The sequence below is a fragment of the Xenopus laevis genome, chromosome 1S, assembly GCF_017654675.1.
Source record: "Xenopus laevis strain J_2021 chromosome 1S, Xenopus_laevis_v10.1, whole genome shotgun sequence".
Taxonomy (NCBI): Eukaryota; Metazoa; Chordata; class Amphibia; order Anura; family Pipidae; genus Xenopus; species Xenopus laevis.
In genome coordinates, this window is record NC_054372.1 from 191,502,478 (window position 1) to 191,524,769 (window position 22,292).

The following is a 22,292-nucleotide window of genomic DNA, read 5'->3' on the forward strand; positions in this document are numbered from 1 at the left end:
CTGTAATAACTGAAAAAAGCCACAGAAAAATGTTCCAACTTTCATAACCTGCCAAATTTTGCAAAGTGAACATGGTAATTAGGGGGTGTGGCCACATAAATGGGCATGGTCAAAAAAAAATTGCCGTGCTATGATCAGCAAATTTTTTCTCCCTCTTTTTATTTCCAAAATGTTGGGAGGTATAGTACACTATAATATAATGTTAGACACATAGCTCAGTTTATTGTCAAATGGCTTTACAGTTGGGTGGCATGATAACAGTATGTGAGGCTTTGCCTCCACCACTCAATCTACCTCCAGAAACTCCACCACTCAATCTACCTCCAGAAACTCCACCACTCAATCTACCTCCAGAAACTCCACCACTCAATCTAACTTCAGAAACTCCACCACTCAATCTACCTCCAGAAACTCCACCAGTCAATCTACCTCCAGAAAATCCACCACTCAATCTACCTCCAGAAACTCCACCACTCAATCTACCTCCAGAAACTCCACTACTCAATCTAACTCAAGAAACTCCACCACTCAATCTACCTTCAGAAACTCCACCACTCAATCTACCTCCAGAAACTCCACCACTCAATCTACCTCCAGAAAATCCACCACTCAATCTACCGCCAGAAACTCCACCACTCAATCTACCTCCAGAAACTCCACCACTCAATCTAACTTCAGAAACTCCACCACTCAATCTACCTCCAGAAACTCCACCAGTCAATCTACCTCCAGAAAATCCACCACTCAATCTACCTCCAGAAACTCCACCACTCAATCTACCTCCAGAAACTCCACCACGCAATCTACCTCCAGAAACTCCACCACGCAATCTACCTCCAGAAACTCCACCACTCAATCTAACTCCAGAAACATAATGCAGAAGATTTAGAGAAACTTTTTTCATGAATATTAAGAACTAAAAGGGAAAAAAAAATCAGCAGGGATAAGGACCATTGTAAAAAGTATAAAAAGCAAGGAACATGAACAGAAACCTAGAGAAGAAGCATAATGAAATCCCTGCTTGGAATGTATAGACCAAATCAGCCAAAGTGCCATCATGCTGGTTCAAAATCCTCAGCGGTAAAAATGAAGCTCTTGAAAAAGCCACTTGATGCAGAATTTACTGCAGGAAAAGAAATGAAGAAAGGGGATTAGGAAGACATCGGAATTGTGAGGGACTGAGCCTTTCAAACACTGTTTCAAATGCATTAAAAAAAAAAAATTCGTCTTGAGTAATTCTTGATTAAATTACTGTTCTTGGTGAAAGATGAAGAGAAAGCGCGAGGAACACAATGAAATAATTTTATATTTTTTATATATTATTAAGAAGTAGAAGGGAATTACACATTATAGAAAACTTTTGAGGTTTCTGAGTTTTTAGAATAAGAAGAAAAAGGAAGAAGCAAGGCCGGTTTTCCAACATGTACAGTGCCAGTCTCATAAAATATTGGCTACAGGGCCATGTGTAATCCAAGGGTGTTTCTAAGCAGTGGTGTGAACCGGAAAATGTAAAAATCATTTAGGTGTAAAAAAAAAAAAAAAAAAAAAAGGAGATCACTATGTATAAAAATACAAGGCGACCATATGATAAACTCTTTGATGCGTTATACACCAGTAGGTGAATTAGAAGAAAGGAGGTTTCATCTAAGGGCAGAGACACATGCTTAGATTCGGGGAGATTTAGTTGCCCCCCGACAATAAATCGCCTCTTCCTTGGGGCGACTAATCTCCCTGAACTGACACCCGCGGGCAAATTCAGGAGAGGGTTGGATGCAATGTTCCCTCTAAGATGTGCGCTCCTGCACAAAAAATTTTTTTTTTTCGCACATAGCCGAGAAGGAATTAGGGGGAACATTAGTAGTATGAACATAGAAGGTTGTTTATATTACCTCTTAATACAAATTTAATGCAGAGACTAGTTCTGTTGGAAGTTAGGAAGGAATGGAGACCAATTAAAGATGGAACCTTTGGCATATGGATGTTCTACATAGAGAAATACAGAAGTCCAATGGCACCAAGCATATTTGTGCCAAACTTTTCTCCATACCTACATAACCAAATGGCTCTCCTGGCAATCCCATGCACTTGCTTAGCAGTCCAAGTAACTATGAGCGAATGCTCCTAAGAGAAAAGTACTCTAAAAATCTTTCCACTATCCCATTGTCACCACACCAAGCCAGGCCCGGACTGGCAATATGCGAGTTCTGGCAAATGCCAGAGGAGCTACTATCAGATGCCATAGACAGTCACTATTTATTGGGCCTCTGTGTACTTGAAATGCCAGGGCCTATTTTCACTCCCAGTCCAGACCTGTTCCAAGCTAGCAAGTTCATGAGATGATACAACAAAAACATGACTTCCTTGGCTTTAAAAACACTTCTAATTGGCTTCTGCTGCCAAAAATGAAATACTCTACACGCTGAGTATTAAATATCGTGGATCAATTACCGACATGAGCTTCCACTTCAGCTAAAACTTCACAGTACCTCAGTATAACATAAGTCAACCCACTGCACTTGGCCGCAGCCATAATGTCTGAAACCAAGAGACTGACGAAGAAGAGACAAATCTAATTTTTGAACTGGAGTTTGGATTAAGAGAACTGGCAGGGCATTACAGAAAAGCCGATCATGCATTTTAAAAAGGGGTAGATTAAGTGAGAGCAGCGGGATAACACAAAAAAAAAAAAAAAGTTAGGTAATAACAGATATGGAATGCAACTTTCCAGTAATAATAAAGTAAGGGTAAGGGAAAACAACTACTATTAATAAATTCAAGGCAACTTCCCTTCAAATTTTATTTGGGATTATTTGGGATACATTTGCCTACAATGGTTATTCCCTTCTCATAAATTGGATCAACATAACCTAATCTACAGATGCAGCAGATCATGTTCCGTGTCCAACAAATGGTCTAGTGGTCAATGGCCACCTAAAAATGTTTGGCCTCTGAAAAATGTGCAAATTTACCCTCAAAGACCAATTTTATTGTGGATTACTGGGACTGGAAATGGAGAACTGAAAATGTATACTATTCTATATTCCTGATTTACACAGGGGGGGGGGAGAAGTTAAAGCCAAGACGATCTCAACTCTACCCTCGGGGATCAAAACTCCATCCACCTCTTAGTTGGGAAGCAATTTTTCACCCAAATCAGAACTGCCCTACTTAATATAGGCAGCTGAGATGTAAACAGTGGGGTAGCTTCTCACCAATAAAATGTTAAGATCTGGGGCATGTTTAAATGTAACCAGATTTTTACAAATGTAAAATAATTGGAGATGCATACAAGTAAGTGAATTTACATTATGGGCAGAAGACTTATTGTTACATAGTAAGTTAGGATGAAAAAAAGACACATGTCCATCAAGTTCAACCTTCCATCAACTCAATGCCCACTAGAGGGCAGGACTGTTGAAGGTCCAAAGTGTCGGACTTGGACACCAGGGGCCCACCCAAAAATACTATTATTCTTCCTGTCCTAACTCAACTGCTATTCTCCTAGTCTCTATTCTTTACATACTATAATATATCATTCCATCTATTTATGCTCTTTGTTCTCATAGAAATAGGGAATAACCATGAAATAGGCCAAATGTTTAGCAGCATGAGGGGCCACTGACACCTGGGCCCACCGTGAGTTTTCCTGGTATCCCTGTGGGCCAGTCCGACACTGGGTCCAAACAGGTCCTAACCGATAAGCAGTTTCTATACGTTTTTGTGAAACTGCCTTATTTAGGGTGGTGGCTATTAAAACGAGTTTGCCTAGTAACTTCTTATTGCGGCATGTAGCCTTCAAGATGTAGATCAATACAACAGCCCGGAGAGCTGCAGATTGTATTTTAACTAATGAGGTTTTCTCAATATATTTTCCCTAGGCTTTACCACTGTTAAAAAAATGCCAAAACCCCTCCACAAATCCAATGATGTTACATTTCCCTTTTCCCCAAAACAAATTATGCATTCTTAATTGCAACGAATTGAAAAGGTAGAAGGACATTAATCTGTCTTTCATGAACCTGCACTCAACAATAATAAGCCTCTGCTGACTGACATATTGCCTCGATTTAATGGCAATTGCAAAGCTTTCCCAGTTAAGCACATCTGACAGCTCACACCAGGCGAAGGGTGTGCCAATGTGTTACTTAATTACTCAATCAGAAAATAATTTTGTTTTCCTTATTATTTGCAAGTACATAACTCTGAGACCCCATCAATAAATACAAAACTTAGCACCTCATCTATTGCTTTTTAGCATTCTGTTCAAGGGTCCTGCTCTCCTATCTTCTTTTTGGTTAGGTTGAAAAAGACACCCGTCCGTCAAGTTCAACCTTAAGTTTGTATATAACCTGCCTAACTGCCAGTTGATCCAGAGGAAATGAAAAAAAAACATCTGAAGCCTCTCCAATTTGCCTCAGAGGGGAAAAAAAGACTCCAGACTCCAAAGTGCAAATGGGACCAGTCCCTGGATCAACTTGTTCTATAAGCTATCTTCCATAACCCTTTATTCCCTGTATTATGCATCGAAGTATTATTTAGGTCCTTTGGATTCCTAAATGAAACCATGATATTGTGAGGAATTCTCTTGAAGTTCCACCGAGGCAATCTTACTCATTTTGAAGACCTAGGCTTCTTTGAAGAGCCTAAATCTTAAAGGGATACGGTCATGGGAAAAAAAATTTTTTTTCAAAACGCATCAGTTAATAGTGCTGCTCCAGCAGAATTCTGCACTGAAATCCATTTCTCAAAAGAGCAAACAGATTTATATATATTCAATTTTGAAATCTGACATGGTGCGAGACATATTGTCAATTTTCCAGCTGCCCCAAGTCATGTGACTTGTGCTCTGATAAACTTCAATCACTCTTTACTGCTGTACTGCAAGTTGGAGTGATATCACCCCCTCCCTTTCCCCCCCAGCAGCCAAACAAAAGAACAATGGGAAGGTAACCAGATAACAGCTCCGTAACACAAGATAACAGCTGCCTGGTAGATCTAAGAACAACACTCAATAGTAAAAACCCATGTCTCACTGAGACACATTGTTACATTGAGAAGGAAAAACAGCAGCCTGCCAGAAAGCATTTCTCTCCTAAAGTGCAGGCACAAGTCAAATGACCAGGGGCAGCTGGGAAACTGACAAAATGTCTAGCCCCATGTCAGATTTCAAAATTGAATATAAAAAAATCTGTTTGCTCTTTTGAGAAATGGATTTCAGTGCAGAATTCTGCTGGAGTAGCACTATTAACTGATGTGTTTTGAAAAAAAAACATGTTTTCCGATGACAGGATCCCTTTAAGAAGAACTGCAAACCTACCAACACTCCCAATGACATGACTTGTTTTTAGATGCAACGCATTGACATTTGGGAAAAGACCATAATTTTAGAAAGTAGTAGCTTTGTAGTGATAGTCCATAGAACAAGTCCCACCACCATCATGCAAACCCTCTGGCACACAAGGATGAGTAGAGTCTCCAACTCTCCAGATTCAATGGTCAACAGGAAGGCGGACTTGGGGTATGGTGAGCTATACTTAAAGGTGGCCATACATGGGCCTATATAAGCTGCCAATAGCTTATTGGACAGTGTATGGAGCCCTCCAATGGGCTTCCCTGATCAACTCTCGGCCAGATGTCGATCAGATGGGTTTAAAAAAAAACCTACCGGATTGAGGACCGCATCTGTTCGTTGATGCAGTTCCTGATCCGACCGCCCGTATACTTTTCGTTGTGATCCAATATTGGGGATAAATCCGCTTGTTTGGCGACGTTTTCAAACGTGCGGATCTCCCAGTGTAGGGCCACCTTTAGTCATACACTTTCTAATGAAGATGAAGGCAGACGTCTGTATGGGCTTATTGTTTAGAGCGGAGGTTAATTGGTTTTCTCTAATGGCAAATTATTTTCTAGGATGAAAATACAAGGGACATAACGCTATAACCTGGCTGAGGAGACTTGTGATGTTAAACTATTTCAATTGTACACAAGGGATGTTTATCGTTGCCAATCTTACTATATGATTGTATATGTGACTGTATGTAAAACAATAATTAAATAAAAAGCAGCCAACACCAGAAAGAGACAGGCATGCTAATCCAATAGAGTACTCTATACTGATTATATTCCTGCAGTGGAGAAACAGCCACAAATAATGATGTCACTGACTATATTTCATGTTTGTCTCATTCATCACAGTATCAAATCTTTCCTAAACAGCTGTCACTTCCTAGGAGAATTTCCAAATAAATACGCTGAAATGAATCAGACTGATTGATGCCTATCAAACCGTTACATTCTACAGGGAATACTGAATTGTAAGTTGTAAAATATAAAGATATTAGAAGTGAAATGACCATATAAAGGCACAAGGCTGCAGGCTGAGTTATACAGGGAACTCTGAGTATCACTCATGTATTATAAGGGATAATGTACCCCCTACTGTAAATGATAAGGATATTAGAAGTCACTGAGGGGTTGTTCTGTGACCATATAAAGGCACAAGGCTACAGGCTGAGTTATACAGGGAACTCTGAGTATCACTCATGTATTATAAGGGATAATGTACCCCCTACTGTAAATGATAAGGATATTAGAAGTCACTGAGGGGTTGTTCTGTGACCATATAAAGGCACAAGGCTACAGGCTGAGTTATACAGGGAACTCTGAGTATCACTCATGTATTATAAGGGATAATGTACCCCCTACTGTAAATGATAAGGATATTAGAAGTCACTGAGGGGTTGTTCTATGACCATATAAAGGCACAAGGCTACAGGCTGAGTTATACAGGGAACTCTGAGTATCACTCATGTATTATAAGGGATAATGTACCCCCTACTGTAAATGATAAGGATATTAGAAGTCACTGAGGGGTTGTTCTGTGACCATATAAAGGCACAAGGCTGCAGGCTGAGTTATACAGGGAACTCTGAGTATCTCTCATGTACTATAAGGGATAATGTACCCCCTACTGTAAATGATAAGGATATTAGAAGTCACTGAGGGGTTGTTCTGTGACCATATAAAGGCACAAGGCTGCAGGCTGAGTTATACAGGGAACTCTGAGTATCACTCATGTATTATAAGGGATAATGTACCCCCTACTGTAAATGATAAGGATATTAGAAGTCACTGAGGGGTTGTTCTATGACCATATAAAGGCACAAGGCTACAGGCTGAGTTATACAGGGAACTCTGAGTATCACTCATGTATTATAAGGGATAATGTACCCCCTACTGTAAATGATAAGGATATTAGAAGTCACTGAGGGGTTGTTCTGTGACCATATAAAGGCACAAGGCTGCAGGCTGAGTTATACAGGGAACTCTGAGTATCTCTCATGTACTATAAGGGATAATGTACCCCCTACTGTAAATGATAAGGATATTAGAAGTCACTGAGGGGTTGTTCTGTGACCATATAAAGGCACAAGGCTGCAGGCTGAGTTATACAGGGAACTCTGAGTATCACTCATGTATTATAAGGGATAATGTACCCCCTACTGTAAATGATAAGGATATTAGAAGTCACTGAGGGGTTGTTCTGTGACCATATAAAGGCACAAGGCTGCAGGCTTATACAGGGGACTCTGAGTATCTCATGTATTATAAAGGATAATGTACCCCCTACTGTAAATGATAAGGAGACAATCACAAGAGTTACTATATAAAGGCATTCTTTGAGCATCTCTTAGGCTGGAAAGGGAAATCCTGAATACCTGCCATAAAGCAGGACAGTACTAAGATTTTACTGCCAGAGCGAAGTACATAATAAACCTTTTATAAACCATACACAGGAAAGGAGCTTAAAAAAAATAGTATTTTCACTTGTGCTTCTCTAAATAACACACAATTATTTGCTTTTCCCATTGAGATTGTTTAATCCACAGACTCCCACGCAGAGAGTTCCTTTCGTGTGAGAAAACTGCATTGAAGAATAATCCATTAGTCCCCGTTTCCATGAAAGCCGTCGTTACATTATGGTTTATTGACACAGCCCGGTTCCCCTTCCTCCGCACCCAATAATCAGACTTGAGTTTTGCAGACGTTATCACAAAATTAAACATTTCCTGTTCTGTATGGAGAGAAGAGAAGTCACTGGGCTCCACGTTGCACTGAGCCACTAATGTCTGCGGAGTCTGTAATTGGGTCCAACCTGGAGCAACTGACCCACAGATTAAGGGTTAGGCCAGACGAGGAGATTCGGGGAGGTTTTGTCGCCTGGAGACTAATCGCCACGTCTTTTGCGCGACTATCTCCCTGAATTGCCTCAGCGTTTTTCCCCACAGGCTACAGCGCAAAGTCGCCTGCACAAGCGGCGATGCGTTTTCAATAGTCGCCCAAAGTTGCCTACTGAGGCAACTTTGGGTGACTATTGAAAACGCATCGCCGCGTAGGCGATTTTGCGCTGTAGCCTATGGGGAAAAACGCTGAGGCAATTTAGGGAAATGGTCGCGTAAAATACGTGGCGATTAGTCGCCAGGCGACTAAACCTCCCCGAATCTCCTCGTCTGGCCTAACCCTAACAGTTATAGGCAGGGGGAGTGTGTGTGTGCAAACTAAGTCTCATAGCTGTCAGGGGCTGCTGGGAGTTGTAGTATAGCAGACACTGGGTTGACTTTGTTGCATTATATAACAAATAAATAAAAAAAAATCACCCGGCCAATAATACTTATATTACATTGCACAGACCAAGTTCATGCGGAGCCAGACTTATTAACCCTTCCGTATAGCTCATGATAACATACGGCTCAGCTGTAAGACGACTGCGTTGCCCCACTCCCTGCAGCCCACAACTCCGAGCCAATGCGACCAGCGTGGGAACCGACCGTCAGGTTGTGAAATTCCAAAAATAGCCCACAAAGACACATCGGAAAGCAGCATTATCACATAGCATGTTAACCTTGATCTATAACAGGGAGTGACTTCATTTTCTCTTTCATTTGTTGGCTGCTAGGGTCACTTCCCATAGCAACCAGGCAATGGGGTTAGAACGGCAAGATCGTAAACGCCTATTTCCTAGACACAAGGTAAAGTAATAATAAAAAGTATTTTTTATCAACCAGTCAGTTTAGTGCTTTTGTGAAGCTTTTACTCTCAACGAGATTGCAGTTTAGAATTCTGAATAAAGGGGAACTAATCAGCTTGGATTTGGGCAAGTTTTCTATCCAGGAAAGACTGTAGCCCCTCCACCGAAGGGACAAGAGCTGTACAACCCCCAAATCCCTATAGAACACACACAGTATATTCAGGTATAGGACCTGTTATCCAGAATGCTCGGGACCTGGGGTTTTCCAGAGATGGGATCTGTCTGTAATTTAGATCTTTATACCTTAAGTCTACCAGAAAATCATATAAACACTAAATAAACCCCAATAGGCTGGTTTTGCTTCCAATAAGGATTAATTATATCTTAGTTGGGATCAAGTACAAGCTACTGTTTTATTATTACACAGAAAAAAGAAATAGTTTTTAAATATTTGAATTATTAGATTATAATGGAGTCTATGGGAGACGGCCTTTCAGTAATTCAGAGCTTTCTGCGTAAAGGGTCTCCAAATAACGGATCCCATACCTGAACCACCTATTCTATATACAGATTCTGGAAATATAAGCCCCAAAAATACTGAAGCTACTGTTTTATTATTACAGAGAAAAAGGAAATCGTTTTTTTTTAAATATTTGAATTATTATATTATAATGGAGTCTATGGGAGATGGCCTTTTCGTAATTCAGAGCTTTCTGGATAACGGGTCTCCGGTCATATCTGTACCAGCTATTCTATATACCGATTCTGGAAATACAAGCCCCAAAAATACTGAATTAAAAGAAAAATGGAACACAAATAAATAATATGCAACTTTCTAGTTGTTTTTCATACACACCTGCCCTGGTGGTTCCCACTTCAGAAACAATGTAGCATAACCGGCGCATGAACACAATTAAGAAGGAAGAGGCTGACTCCTGCAACCCCCGAGACAGAACCGGCAGTGCAGAAACGCCGCTGACAAAAGCTACCAATAACTTTAACGCCGTTAAATGAATGTGTATGGGAAAGTTGCTTAGAACGGCATTTTATTTTTCAGGGGGTTCAGATCCCCTTTAAGTTTGAAAGTGGTGTAAGTTGAAGGCCTGACGTAAGCATATGCATCCATTTTATAGTCACGTTTAGCTGCTACACAATGAATGGGAGAGGGCAGGGTGGAAAGAGAAGCAGGGTAAGCACAGGGTTATTATCAGCAAATACAGACATATATATATATATATATATATACACATATACACACACATATATATATATATACACACACACACACATATATATATACAGTATATATATATACTCACACATATATACACACACACACACACACAGTACCTCCGCCCTGGGCTTGCAGTATCAGATGCTGGTCAGACAGATGGAGCAGATCATCTCCTTACAGCACTGTTGCTCCCATCACTGAAATGAAACACAAGGTGGGAGAGTGGCCTTTAAATGGCACAGCCCATAAGAGAGGGGTGACAGATCAAGTGCATGACACCCAGCTCAGGGGTGAGAGATGGGCAGATACCTACCCGGCTGCCTCAGACCCCCCTGCTTCCCTCAGATGCAGCTTTCCTCTCTTTAGCAGGAATCTCTCTGAGCTCAATGCCTGTGACTCTTCACTTGCAGCCAAAGGATTCCTCTGGGTCCTACTGCCACCTGCTGTGGCTCGACGCTCACTTCTGGGCTGCTGCACATAGGCAAAAAAAACTAGGGATGCACCGAATCCACTATTTTCTATCCTTCACGAAAGATTCAGCCGAATACCCAACCGAATCCTAATTTGCATATGCAAATTAGGGGTGGGAAGGGGAAAACATTTTTTACTTCCTTGTTTTGTGACAAAAAGTCACGTGATTTCCCTCCACAAATTAGGATTCGGTTCGGCCAGGAAGAAGGATTCGGCCGAATCCTGCTGAAAAAGGCTGAATCCAGAACCGAATCGTTGATTCAGTGCATCCCTAAAAAAAACAGTTCAACGTCAGCTCCATCCAGTGACGTAACTAGATGTTACTGGGCCCTACATCAAATTCAATTTAGGGTCCCAAAATATTGATAACCTGGCCAATTCTACCAAGATATATTAAAATTGCTCATTAATTAGGGTCTCACTGGGCCCCCTACAACCGCAGGGTCTGCTCCCTCTGTAGTTACGCCCTCGGCTCCATCCTATTATCTCCCCCATGGCAAAAGCAATTAACAAGTAGGATTAACCCCTTCCATGGCCCCCTGTAACAAAGGATGAGTCAGTGCAGAAGCCAATCATGACTAATTAGTGTAGGGGATGAGGAATGTCAGCAGTGGTGTTTGCAGAAGGAGATGGGATGTTATTCTATATCTACAGGAGTATTACAGTATCAGTGTGTGTTAATTACCTTTTAATCATTTACATTGCAACAAAAACATAGAGGCTTTCTGCTCACATTTAAAAGGGTGGTTCACCTTTAAGTTAACTTTTAGGGCTCTTACACACGGGCGGTTTTTCCTGCGCTTTCTTCCATTCAGCCGCAGGGGAGCGCAGGAGTAGACGCAGTCAATTATTGTGAAGGGGGCTGTACTCACACAGACGCATGTAAGCGCCAAACGCAGGTGGGACGCAGCATGTTGCATTTCACTTGCACTCAGCGCATACATGCATCTGTGTGAGTACAGCCCCCGTCACAATAATTGAGTGTGTCTACTTCTGCGCTCCCCTGCGGCTGAACGGAAGAAAGCGTGACGCAGGGGAGCGCAAGAAAAAACATCCGTGTGTAAGAGCCCTTAGTATGTTATAGAATAGCCAATATTAAGCAACTTTTCAATTTAATTTTAAATAGTTTTTTTTAATTATTTGCCTTCTCCTTTTGTCTCTTTGTTGAATGGGGGGTCTCTGACCCCATCTAAAAACAAATGCTCTGTTAAGGTCCCCATACATGGATAGATCCGCTCGTTTGGCGATGTCGCCAAACGAGCGGATCTCCCTCCGATATGCCCACCTTGAGGTGGGCAATATCGGGCAGATCCGATCGTGGGCCCTAGGGCCCAACGATCGGATCCTAGCATTCTCAAACGGGCTGTCGGATCGCGGGACCGCATCAACGAACAGATGCGGCCGCGATCCGACGGGATTTTTAAACCCATCCGATCGAGATCTGGCCGACTTTCGGCCAGATCTCGATCGGGGAAGCCCGTCGGGGGCCCCCATACACGGGCCAATAAGCTGCCGACACAGTCTGTCGGCAGCTTTTATCGGCCCGTGTATGGCCACCATAAGGCTATTGCTACTTTTTATTACTCAGCTTTCTATCCAGGCCCTCTCCAGACTCTTATTCAAATGAATGCACGGTTGCTAGGGTAATTTGGACCCTAGCAATCAGATTAGCAAAACGGCAAACTAGAGAGCTGCTGAATAAAATTCGAAATAAGTCAAAAACCGCACATATTAAAAAATGAAAACCAAATGCAAATTGTCTCAGAATATCTCTGCCTTGTACCTGACCATGACCGATTGATGCCTGCCCTTGTAGCTCCTGCCTGAATCTTGACCACGCTCCTTCTTTACCCTTTGGCTACCACCAATTGGACTTAGTGCTTCCTCTTTGGTCCAGACTTCTCTGCTAATTGGGCCATAAGGGCCCTGAAAGATTCCTATGGCAACATGGCTACGGTTGCTGGCAAGTCAGAGGATGGCTTGCTATAATTGATGGCTAGGGATACAAAATCACATACCATAATCTGATCTTGTTGGTTGCGTGTTAATAACCACTTGAATGTGTCAGACTGGCCCACCTGGATACCAGGAAAACTCCCGTTGGGCCAAGGTATCAGTGGGCCTTCATTCTGCTAAACATTTGGCCTATTTCATGGTCATTCCCTATTTCGAAGAGGCTAAATAGATGGAATAATAGATTATAGTGTGTAGGGAAAAGAGACTAGGAGAATAGAGGTTGAGTGAGGAGAGGAAGAATAATAGTACTGAGAGTGGGCCCCTGGTCTATGGTTTTTGGGTGGGCTCCCCGGTGTCCCAGTCCGACACTGAGATGCATATTTATCAAGGGTCGAGTTTCAAATTCATGTTTTTAAAACTCCCATAAACTTGAAATTCGACCAATCCAAATGTATTAATAAATTAGAATTTTCTCAGTTCGGACGAATTGAATTCGTTTTGAATTCAAAAAATGAGATTTGAATTTAAAAAACTTGATTCGAGTTTTTTTCTCCTCTAATGTCAGGTAGGCTGCAAACATCATCAAATGAATCCCTGGACCTCTCCCATTGACTGATACGGTAATGCGTCATGTTTTAGGTGGGGAATAGTCGAATTCGAGGGTCAGAGTATGATCAATCTCAAAACTCAAATTCAAATTTGAAATAAAACTCGAATTGAGTTTGGATAATTCACAATTCAACTGAGAGTTTTGACCAAATCAAAAATTCAAAAATTCGAATTTTCACTTCGACCCTTAATAAATCTACCCCTGAGTGTGTATACAGATAGAGGAAACCACAAAACGCTTGAGAAAAAGGATTAGTAACCTGTAAAAGTATCATTAGAACCACAAACGGACTCTCCGGTATGAGTTAATCAACTCATATTCAGTGGTATTGATAGACCGGGGACACCAGATAAGGGGGAGTCCAATTATACTTCTCTTTGACCAAAAGCTGAATTAAGCTGGCCATAGACGCAAAGATTTACTTCAATATCGGACGAACAATCGTACGTCCTCATCTCCCGACCTGTCACTAACCATTCAGACCAAATAAAGCAGTAACAGAACAGATCAGCCGATGTTCTCACCCTACAGCAATCGTACGAAAGTTTATGTCCGACCAAGCTGGTGACAGTCTCCCACTGATATCGTCAGATCGGTGATACACGCAGAGATATGATCGGCAGCCGACAAAAAAGTTCTATCCTGTCCGATTGACTGAACGAGCGATCGGCACGGCAAAAAAAATATCGGGACTCTCCACACACGATCCGAAAATCGTACGAATTGAGGATTCATACGATCTAATCTGAGCGTCTATGGAAAGCTTAACTCGTGCTTCTTATAGTGTCACCTCATGTTCCTGCTTGTTCTGTAGGAGATGGATGGACAATATTACCCAGAGAAGATTGCATGGCCACTAGTGTCCCAGATTAGACATTAAAGTAATGAATAGCTGAGGTTATTAATAATGGAAGCACCCATTAACCTCATCCATAGAAGATTCTCCTAGACTAAACGTGTATCTTGATTGATATTTTATATCTTTGTCCCTCGGGAGAAATCCAATCTCGATTTGGAAAAGGGAAGACGCTATATAAAGAAAGGAAGAATTTCATGGATTTCTTTATGATGATGGAAATAGTATAATTTGATCTAATCTCTGTATACAGAAGATGTTGCACAGATGTACAGTACATCGTGGATCCATCGGGGATTTGCTGACCACACATTAACACTCTCATGTTTTTAATCTTATGGCCTTACAGTTGCCTCGATTGGGCACATACATTACATGAAATATTAAACATTGTCTTTTAAAGACAGCACAGCTTTAGGTTTAAATACGGCTGCATTTACTCAGCTGGATGAACAGAAACACTTATGGGTTAAATGCTGACAGTGACAATACCGAAAATGTTTCCTCTAGTCATGTCCGGGCTCACCTGAAGCTCACGGACCCACGGGTTGGACCGTATTCCGCACAACATTGCAACCTTCTACTGCGCCACTTCAGTCCTTCGTGTGTGCCTTCAATGATGTCTCAGCGAGGCAGGTCATATATATATATATATATATATATATATATATATATATATATATATATATATATATATATATATATATATAGGGATTTTTATTAAAATAAAACACTTCCAATAAATAAACAAAAACATAGTATACTCCTTTAACTAACAAATAAAAAAAAAACTAACAGTAAGCAAAATTAGCTTTGGAGCAGTTCATTTTTCATGCATATCACTAGAGTCATGCAGCGGGTCAGGTACCCTGTGGGTTGCAGGTAAAAGTTTTGGGAGCGGATCGGGTATAGACGCGGGTCGACGGTTCTCTGGGTTTGCGGGTCGCAGGTCTTGTCAATAGCGAGTTTTACTCCTTTTTTTCTGATCACGCCTACTTCTAATGATGTCACTTCCGGATTACAATGACAGCACTTCCTGTTTTACTCCTTTTTTTCTGATCACGCCTACTTTTAATGATGCCACTTCCGGATTACAATGACAGCACTTCCTGTTTTACTCCTTTTTTTCTGATCACGCCTACTTCTAATGATGTCACTTCCGGATTACAATGACAGCACTTCCTGTTTTACTCCTTTTTTTCTGATCACGCCTACTTCTAATGATGCCACTTCTGGATTACAATGACAGCACTTCCTGTTTAACTCCTTTTTTTCTGATCACGCCTACTTCTAATGATGTCATTTCCGGTTTACAGTGACAGCACTTCCTGTTTCATGATGGTCAGCGGGTCGCGGATCGGGTTGGGGATAAGGTACTTGCGGGTCGGGTAGCGAATCCAAGCGGGTAAGTATGCTGGTTGCAGGTCCGGGTCGCAGGTCAGGTTCGGGTTTAACAAATAGGTTCCGCACAGGACTAACACTATCACTCCCCATTCCCCCATACAAGGACAGCCAACTATCAAAGTCTATCCCTTTATCCATATTGACGGCCTCCCCTCCCCACACCCTCAGTAATCCCATCAACACCCAACGATAGCAGGTTTCAAAGTCTTGTCTCTGTCCAAATTGGCTTCCCCCTCCACCAAACCAAAATATTCACAGCCCACCCCCTCCATAATGCAGAGGTGTAACAGGAGCGAGCGGATATACCATAGCTCTCCTATTGTACATATAGTAAAGCCCTCAGGAGTCACATCTGAACCAAAAATATAGCAACATCGCCCGTGCCATAGATGGTACTTATATACTGTTATCACCAGGTACAGGTATGGGACCTGTTATCCAGAATGCTCGGCACCTGGGGTTTTACGAAAAAAAGATATTTCCATAATTTGGATCTTTATACCTACTAGGTCTACTAGAAAATCATATAAACATTACATAAACCCAATAGGCTGGTTTTGCTTCCAATAAGGATTAATTATATCTAAATTGGGATCAGTTTAAACAATTTGGATTATTTGGATAAAATGGAGTCTATGGGAGACGGCCTTTCCGTAATTTGGAGCTTTCTGGATAACGGGTTTCTGGATAACGAATCCCATACCTGTACAATGTCTCGTGGCCGTATCTGTGCTGTCTGGCTGAATCCCCCATAGGCAAGTTGAGCATGGTCTAATGTGTCTAGGAGTGGTGGGTATATATATATATATATATATATATATATATATATATATATATATATATATATATATATATATATATATATATATAGGAGATCGCACTGGGTTAGGCTCGGGTGAAGGTTCTCAAGGGTCGGGTGACTGTAGTGAGTGGAGGTTTCTGAAAGTAGAGGCATGATGTTTATAGAATATTAAATGATTTAAAAGAACAGTTGCTTTGGAGCTAATAGTAAGTTAAAAAATTCGAAATTCGAAGTAATTTTTTGAATACTTCGACCATCGAATAGGATATAACGACTTCGATTCGAAGTAAAAATCGTTCGACTATTCGACCATTCGATAATCGAAGTGGTGTCTCTTTAAAAAAACTTCGACTTCAATACTTCGCCAACTTAAACCTGCCGAAGTGCTATGTATTAATATTTTTATATTCGAAGGAAAATCGTACGATCGTGCGATAAAATCGATCGGAATACGATCATACGATGAATAAAATCCTCCGACTTCGAATGTCGGAGGATTCTATTCAATGGTCGAATTTTGAATTATTTTCCACTTCGAAATTCGACCCTTGATAAATCTGCCCCTAAGAGTCCAGATATTGGGCTTAGTTTCATTTTAAGCTTTAGAGACAAAAACTTTTCCAAGGATAACCATACCTTGAAAACTTTTGGACAGTCCCATAAGTCCTACAATAGTATTCATGTATGTAAAATAAAACATTTAAAATGAGAAAATTTACCTCTGAGGAACCATTAATCATAACTAAAAGGAGAATTTACTCAGGCCCCATTGCCACTGCTAATGTAGACATACTTCTGGAAAATGTGTTCATATAGTGTTTTATAAATAAAGTTACATACCTCCCAACATTTTGGAAGTAAAAAGAGGGACAAAAATTTTTTTCCCACACGTAGCGCAGCAATTTTTTGACCACACCCCTTTCTGTGGCCACACCCCCTAATTACCATGTTTGTTTTACAAAATTTGGCAGGTTATGAAAGTTTGAAAATATTTCTCCTTATCTAAACTGTGTTTTTGTGTCTCAGTATCTTATTTGCACCGGTTAGCTATTCTGTGGTCTCTGCTAAAAACCAATTAAGTGAGAAACTTTGTTTCTTTTTCTGGCTGTTCAGTGCAGAGAAAAGAGGGACTTTCCAGTACAAATGAGGGACTGCGGGTTGAGCTGTCAAAAGAGGGACTGTCCCTCCGAAAAAGGGACAGTTGGGAGGTATGAAGTTATAACTATGTATATATATTGCACACTAACATACTGCCAGCAGGTAAATTACACAACTGCCTATTGGGCGCCATCAAGTGGTAAGAATCAATTATAACAACAAATTAAATTTTTTTCAGTTTGCTGGTAATCACATGATGACTGTATGGCTGGTAATGTATAAAAGGGTAAACAGACCACCAGACAGCAAAACCACTATATAATCAAACAAAACTGCAGAGCTCCCCTTTTGCAAGCTGTTAACCTTTTTATTAAAGGGATACTGTCATGATTTTTTGGTGTGGTTTTTATTTCTAAATTACATTGTTTACAGTGCAAATAATTCACTCTACAATATAATATGGTATTCCTGAAACAACAAGTATATCTTTTTTTATGGTCATGTGCTTTCAGAAAGAGTCAGCACTTTAGGATGGAACTGCTTTCTGGCAGGCTGTTGTTTCTCCTACTCAATGTAACTGAATGTGTCTCAGTGGGACCTGAATTTTACTATTGAGTGTTGTTCTTAGATCTACCAGGCAGCTGTTATCTTGTGTTAGGGAGCTGTTATCTGGTTACCTTCCCATTGTTCTTTTGTTTGGCTGCTGGGGGGAAAAAGGGAGGGGTGATATCACTCCAACTTGCAGTACAGCAGTAAAGAGTGATTGAAGTTTATCAGAGCACAAGTCACATGACTGGGGGCAGCTGGGAAACTAACAATATGTCTAGCCCCATGTCAGATTTCAAAATTAAATATAAAAAAATCAGTTTGCTCTTTTGAGAAATGGATTTCAGTGCAGAATTCTGCTGGAGCAGCACTATTAACTGATGTGTTTTGAAAAAAACATGTTTTCCCCTGACAGAATCCCTTTCTTTAAGGCCATTATGAGTGATTTATTTTCAATAATAGTCTTTTTGTAGCCTCCACATCTTGTGAATCTGGACACTTCATCTAAAACATGAAAGCTTAGCTGTGCTGCAGTGATCCTTTTCCTTGAGGTGTCGAGCTACTGGGGGATTTGTTTGTTGAGATGTCAGATGTTGAGATGTTTAGCTTTAAATGATTTATAGGAGACATTGGATAGGGAGATCCAAATTACAGAAACATCCCTTATTCAGAAAGCCCCAGGTCCCAAGCATTCTAAATAACAGTTCCCTTACCTGTTCCAAAGCAGGTAACCATTAGAGGGGGGATTGTTTAACAGTTATGATGTGTATGCAGCGTTCATCTTTGATAATACACAGGTATGGGATCTGTTATCCAGAAACCAGTTATCCAAAAAGCTCTGAATTATGAAAAGACCGTCTCCCACAGACTCCATTTTATCCAAATAATCCAAATTTGTAAAACTGAGTTCCTTTTTCTGTGTAATAATAAAACAGTAGCTTGTACTTGATCCCAACTAAGATATAATTAATCCTTATTGGAAGCAAAACCAACCTATTGGGTTTATTTAATGTTTTTCTAGTAGACTTAAGGTATAAAGATCCAAATTATCAAAAGATAATGGAAAACCCCAGGTCCCGAGCATTCTGGATAACAGGTCCCATACCTGTGCTTTGATTATATTTGGTTGGGGAAACAAATGTTTGTTTGGAAGTTCTTTCATAAGTGACTGCATGGGCCATTAGTCATACAAGTGTCATCTCAGAAATGGCTGCTAATATGGCACCTTCCTATGCCAAAATCTTTATGACTACATGAGACAGAATTCTATATGTTCTAATAATACCCACCATATAACCAAATAATCAATATGGGGGGATTTTACATTCATGATTGTTTCACATTCTGAGGCTTGACCATCAAATTGCCCTTTGTTGAGAAAACATTTTTTGCATATAAAAATGTTAGAAATATCCTTGTCCATCGACTCCATGCAGCCAACATATGCCATTATTTTTTTTTTGTGTGTGCTCAAATTAGGAAAAAGAACAAATACTGGCTCGTCATGCCTTTGGACTTAAAATGTTGATATGTGTATAATATATCAGTGTGATTGAAAGGTACCGAAGAGAAATTGTATTCGAACACCTTAATCAAATATGCCAGGCAATAAAATTTATTATGGAGATAAAACCCTAAAATGTTAATTATTTGGATGTCGAGATTAGCTGATGTCTAGAGAAAAGTTTATTACAGGTTTATTTACTGTGGAAATTAGAAAGAACAACTGCCTTTTAAAAACAAATCTTCCACTAGGGGTCACCAGGGAATTAGCTAATAGTCTGCTCAATTGAGCACAAAAGAGAATTTCAGATGAGATGTTATGAAAAGCAGATATTGTTGTAAAGAAATTTGGTGACACAGATTATGATAGAAGAGAATAAGAAGAAATTGTAGCGGAGATCAGTGTAGCAAAAAATGAATAACTAATATTTTTTAAATATTGCAGTATATATATATATATATCTATATCTATATATATCTATATATATATACTGCAATATTGCACACCAGGTATTTAAATTATTTGTTAAAATCCCTTTTTATAAAAAGTTTTTTGCCTTAGATATGCATACTAGATATTTAGACTCTCTGGATATTTGTGGATTCCACAGGTTAATTTGGTATAGTACCAATGGGTTAATGGCTCACCTAATGGGTATGTTACATAAGATAATGCCCTTTTTTATCTATATAATGAAAATTTGATATTTTCCTAGCACCTGGTCCACTACACCTGTATCTTAGTATAAACAGTTTGCATTTTACTGATCATTATAGAGGGGTTCCTAAGACAGACCTTTGATCTTGACTCAATTGTAGGTATTTGTAACATAAGTAACCATTTGTGCTGTGTATGTCGGAGAGTTACAATGAAGACGAATTACTGTTACAGAATACATTATTTTAATCTTAATTTTGTGTATGTAATTTAACTATTTGAAGCTTAGTGATGATGATAATGATGACGTTAGCCAATTAAGTCCTTTTTCCCGCCATCATAGGTATATAATGCATTTTTTGATTGCCTATTGTCACTTTGAGAAAGGCCTCGGAGAGGCCGAAACGTTAGTCGTTTAGTTAAAAAAAACATTTTTATTTCAATTTAAGTCTTGAGAGTGCGGACCTTCTTTGTGGGATGTATATATATATATCTATATCTATATATATATACCGTATATACTCGAGTATAAGACAAGTTTTTCAGCATCCAAAATGTGCTGAAAAAGTGTACCTCGGCTTATACTCGAGTCAATGTGCACAATCACAATCAATGCGCTCATGCAATGTCCTCCTGTGACCCGCACGGCAGGCGTTTTCCCTGCACTATAGTGTTTGTTCTGTAAATGGGCATACGCCGATACTTGACCTTTCCCTTGAGTTTCCAAAGTACTGGTGCCGATGTGTAATTGCCCGCAGCTAGGGCTCGATTAAACAGTAAAACCGGCTTCAGGGGTGCATCTCTCTTTCTCTCACATTCTCCATGTAGCAGCGGCATACAGCTTCCCATGCGCGCTTCTCCCAGCTCCTCCCACACAGCGCACCAATTGTTAGTCTCGCCTTAGCTCGCCAGATTATTGACTCAAGGTGTCTGTCTTCCGGGTCACCGTAGGGCCTGCTGCCTGCTAAGTTGTACGGCGCTTGGTTAGGGGACTTGATCCGGTGTTACAGAGGGGATCATCGGACAGGATTTCACAGGGTAATTGCTCCCGCCCCTGCCCCCATCTCTTCGCCATTACTGGAACCTGCTAGGGAAACTACACAGAGGACAGCAGTATGAGGACAGCAGTATGAGGAGCAGTTGTATCGCAATAGAGGAGCAGTTGTATCGCAATACTGGAACCCATGTGAGTAAATGCTACAGGCCTTACTGGGGGGGGGCAGTAACCGCAGGGCAACAAGTGGCCTGTAATTAGCCCTACCTGTGGCCTGTAATTAGCCCTACCTGTGGCCTTGCTGCATGGCTCAGCCAGATAACTATAAACTGCATTTCCCAGCAGCCTTTTCCAGTCTGAGTCACACAAGGATTTTGGGAGTTGTAGTTGCAATAGCTGCTGAGTTTCAGGTTTACATTGTCCTCCTAGTGACTTATACCCCTGTCTGGTCATTGTTCAACAGCATATACTCCCAATAAGAGTATGGAATGTCAAGTGCTTTTGTTTCAGCTAAGAATTTCTCTCTCTCTCTCTCTCTCTCTCTCTCTCTCTCTCTCTCTCTCGCATTGCATCTCGTGTATATGTACAGACATCACAACACAGGGTGTACTGGAATGCACCCTAGGCTTATACTCGAGTCAATAAGGTTTTCCAGTTTTTGTAGGTAAAATAAGGTACCTCGGCTTATACTCGGGTCGGCTTATACTCGAGTATATACGTTGTATAAATATATATATATATATATATATATATATATATATATATATATATATATATATATATATATATATATATATAATATCAAAACAGGGGGGTTGTGGGAGCACTCTAAAGGCTTTAAAGTATATATAAGTATAATAAATGCTTTTGTATATGTACCCAAAACAGGGGTTATTTTGTTACAAAGTTATGATCATAAAATTGATAAGCCACCATACCACGTCAAGGTAAACCCGAATGGCGGTCCCTAACTTGTGAAAAAACAGCGTTCAACGGACATTGATTACAGGTAATGCTAAAATGCACATAAAATATAAAACAAGTTAGGGACCGCCATTCGGGGTTTACCTTGACGTGGTATGGTGGCTTATCAATTTTATGATCATAACTTTGTAACAAAATAACCCCTGTT

At 40.4% G+C, this 22,292-nt stretch overlaps 1 protein-coding gene across 2 annotated transcripts in view; it reads right to left on the minus strand.

The window, feature by feature from the left end:
• The window catches only part of rab27b.S (RAB27B, member RAS oncogene family S homeolog), a 127,153-nt gene extending 116,413 nt beyond the window's left edge, over positions 1–10,740 (minus strand). The window contains exons 1-2 of one of the 2 annotated variants that reach the window (XM_041575007.1): positions 10,576–10,740; positions 10,379–10,459 (exon numbers count right to left, since the gene is read on the minus strand). The gene's annotated coding sequence lies outside the window, so the exon portion shown is untranslated. The remainder of the gene's footprint in view (positions 1–10,378; positions 10,460–10,575) is intronic. The other variant, XM_018236384.2, reaches the window with a different exon arrangement.
• Between the last annotated feature and the right edge of the window lie 11,552 nt (positions 10,741–22,292).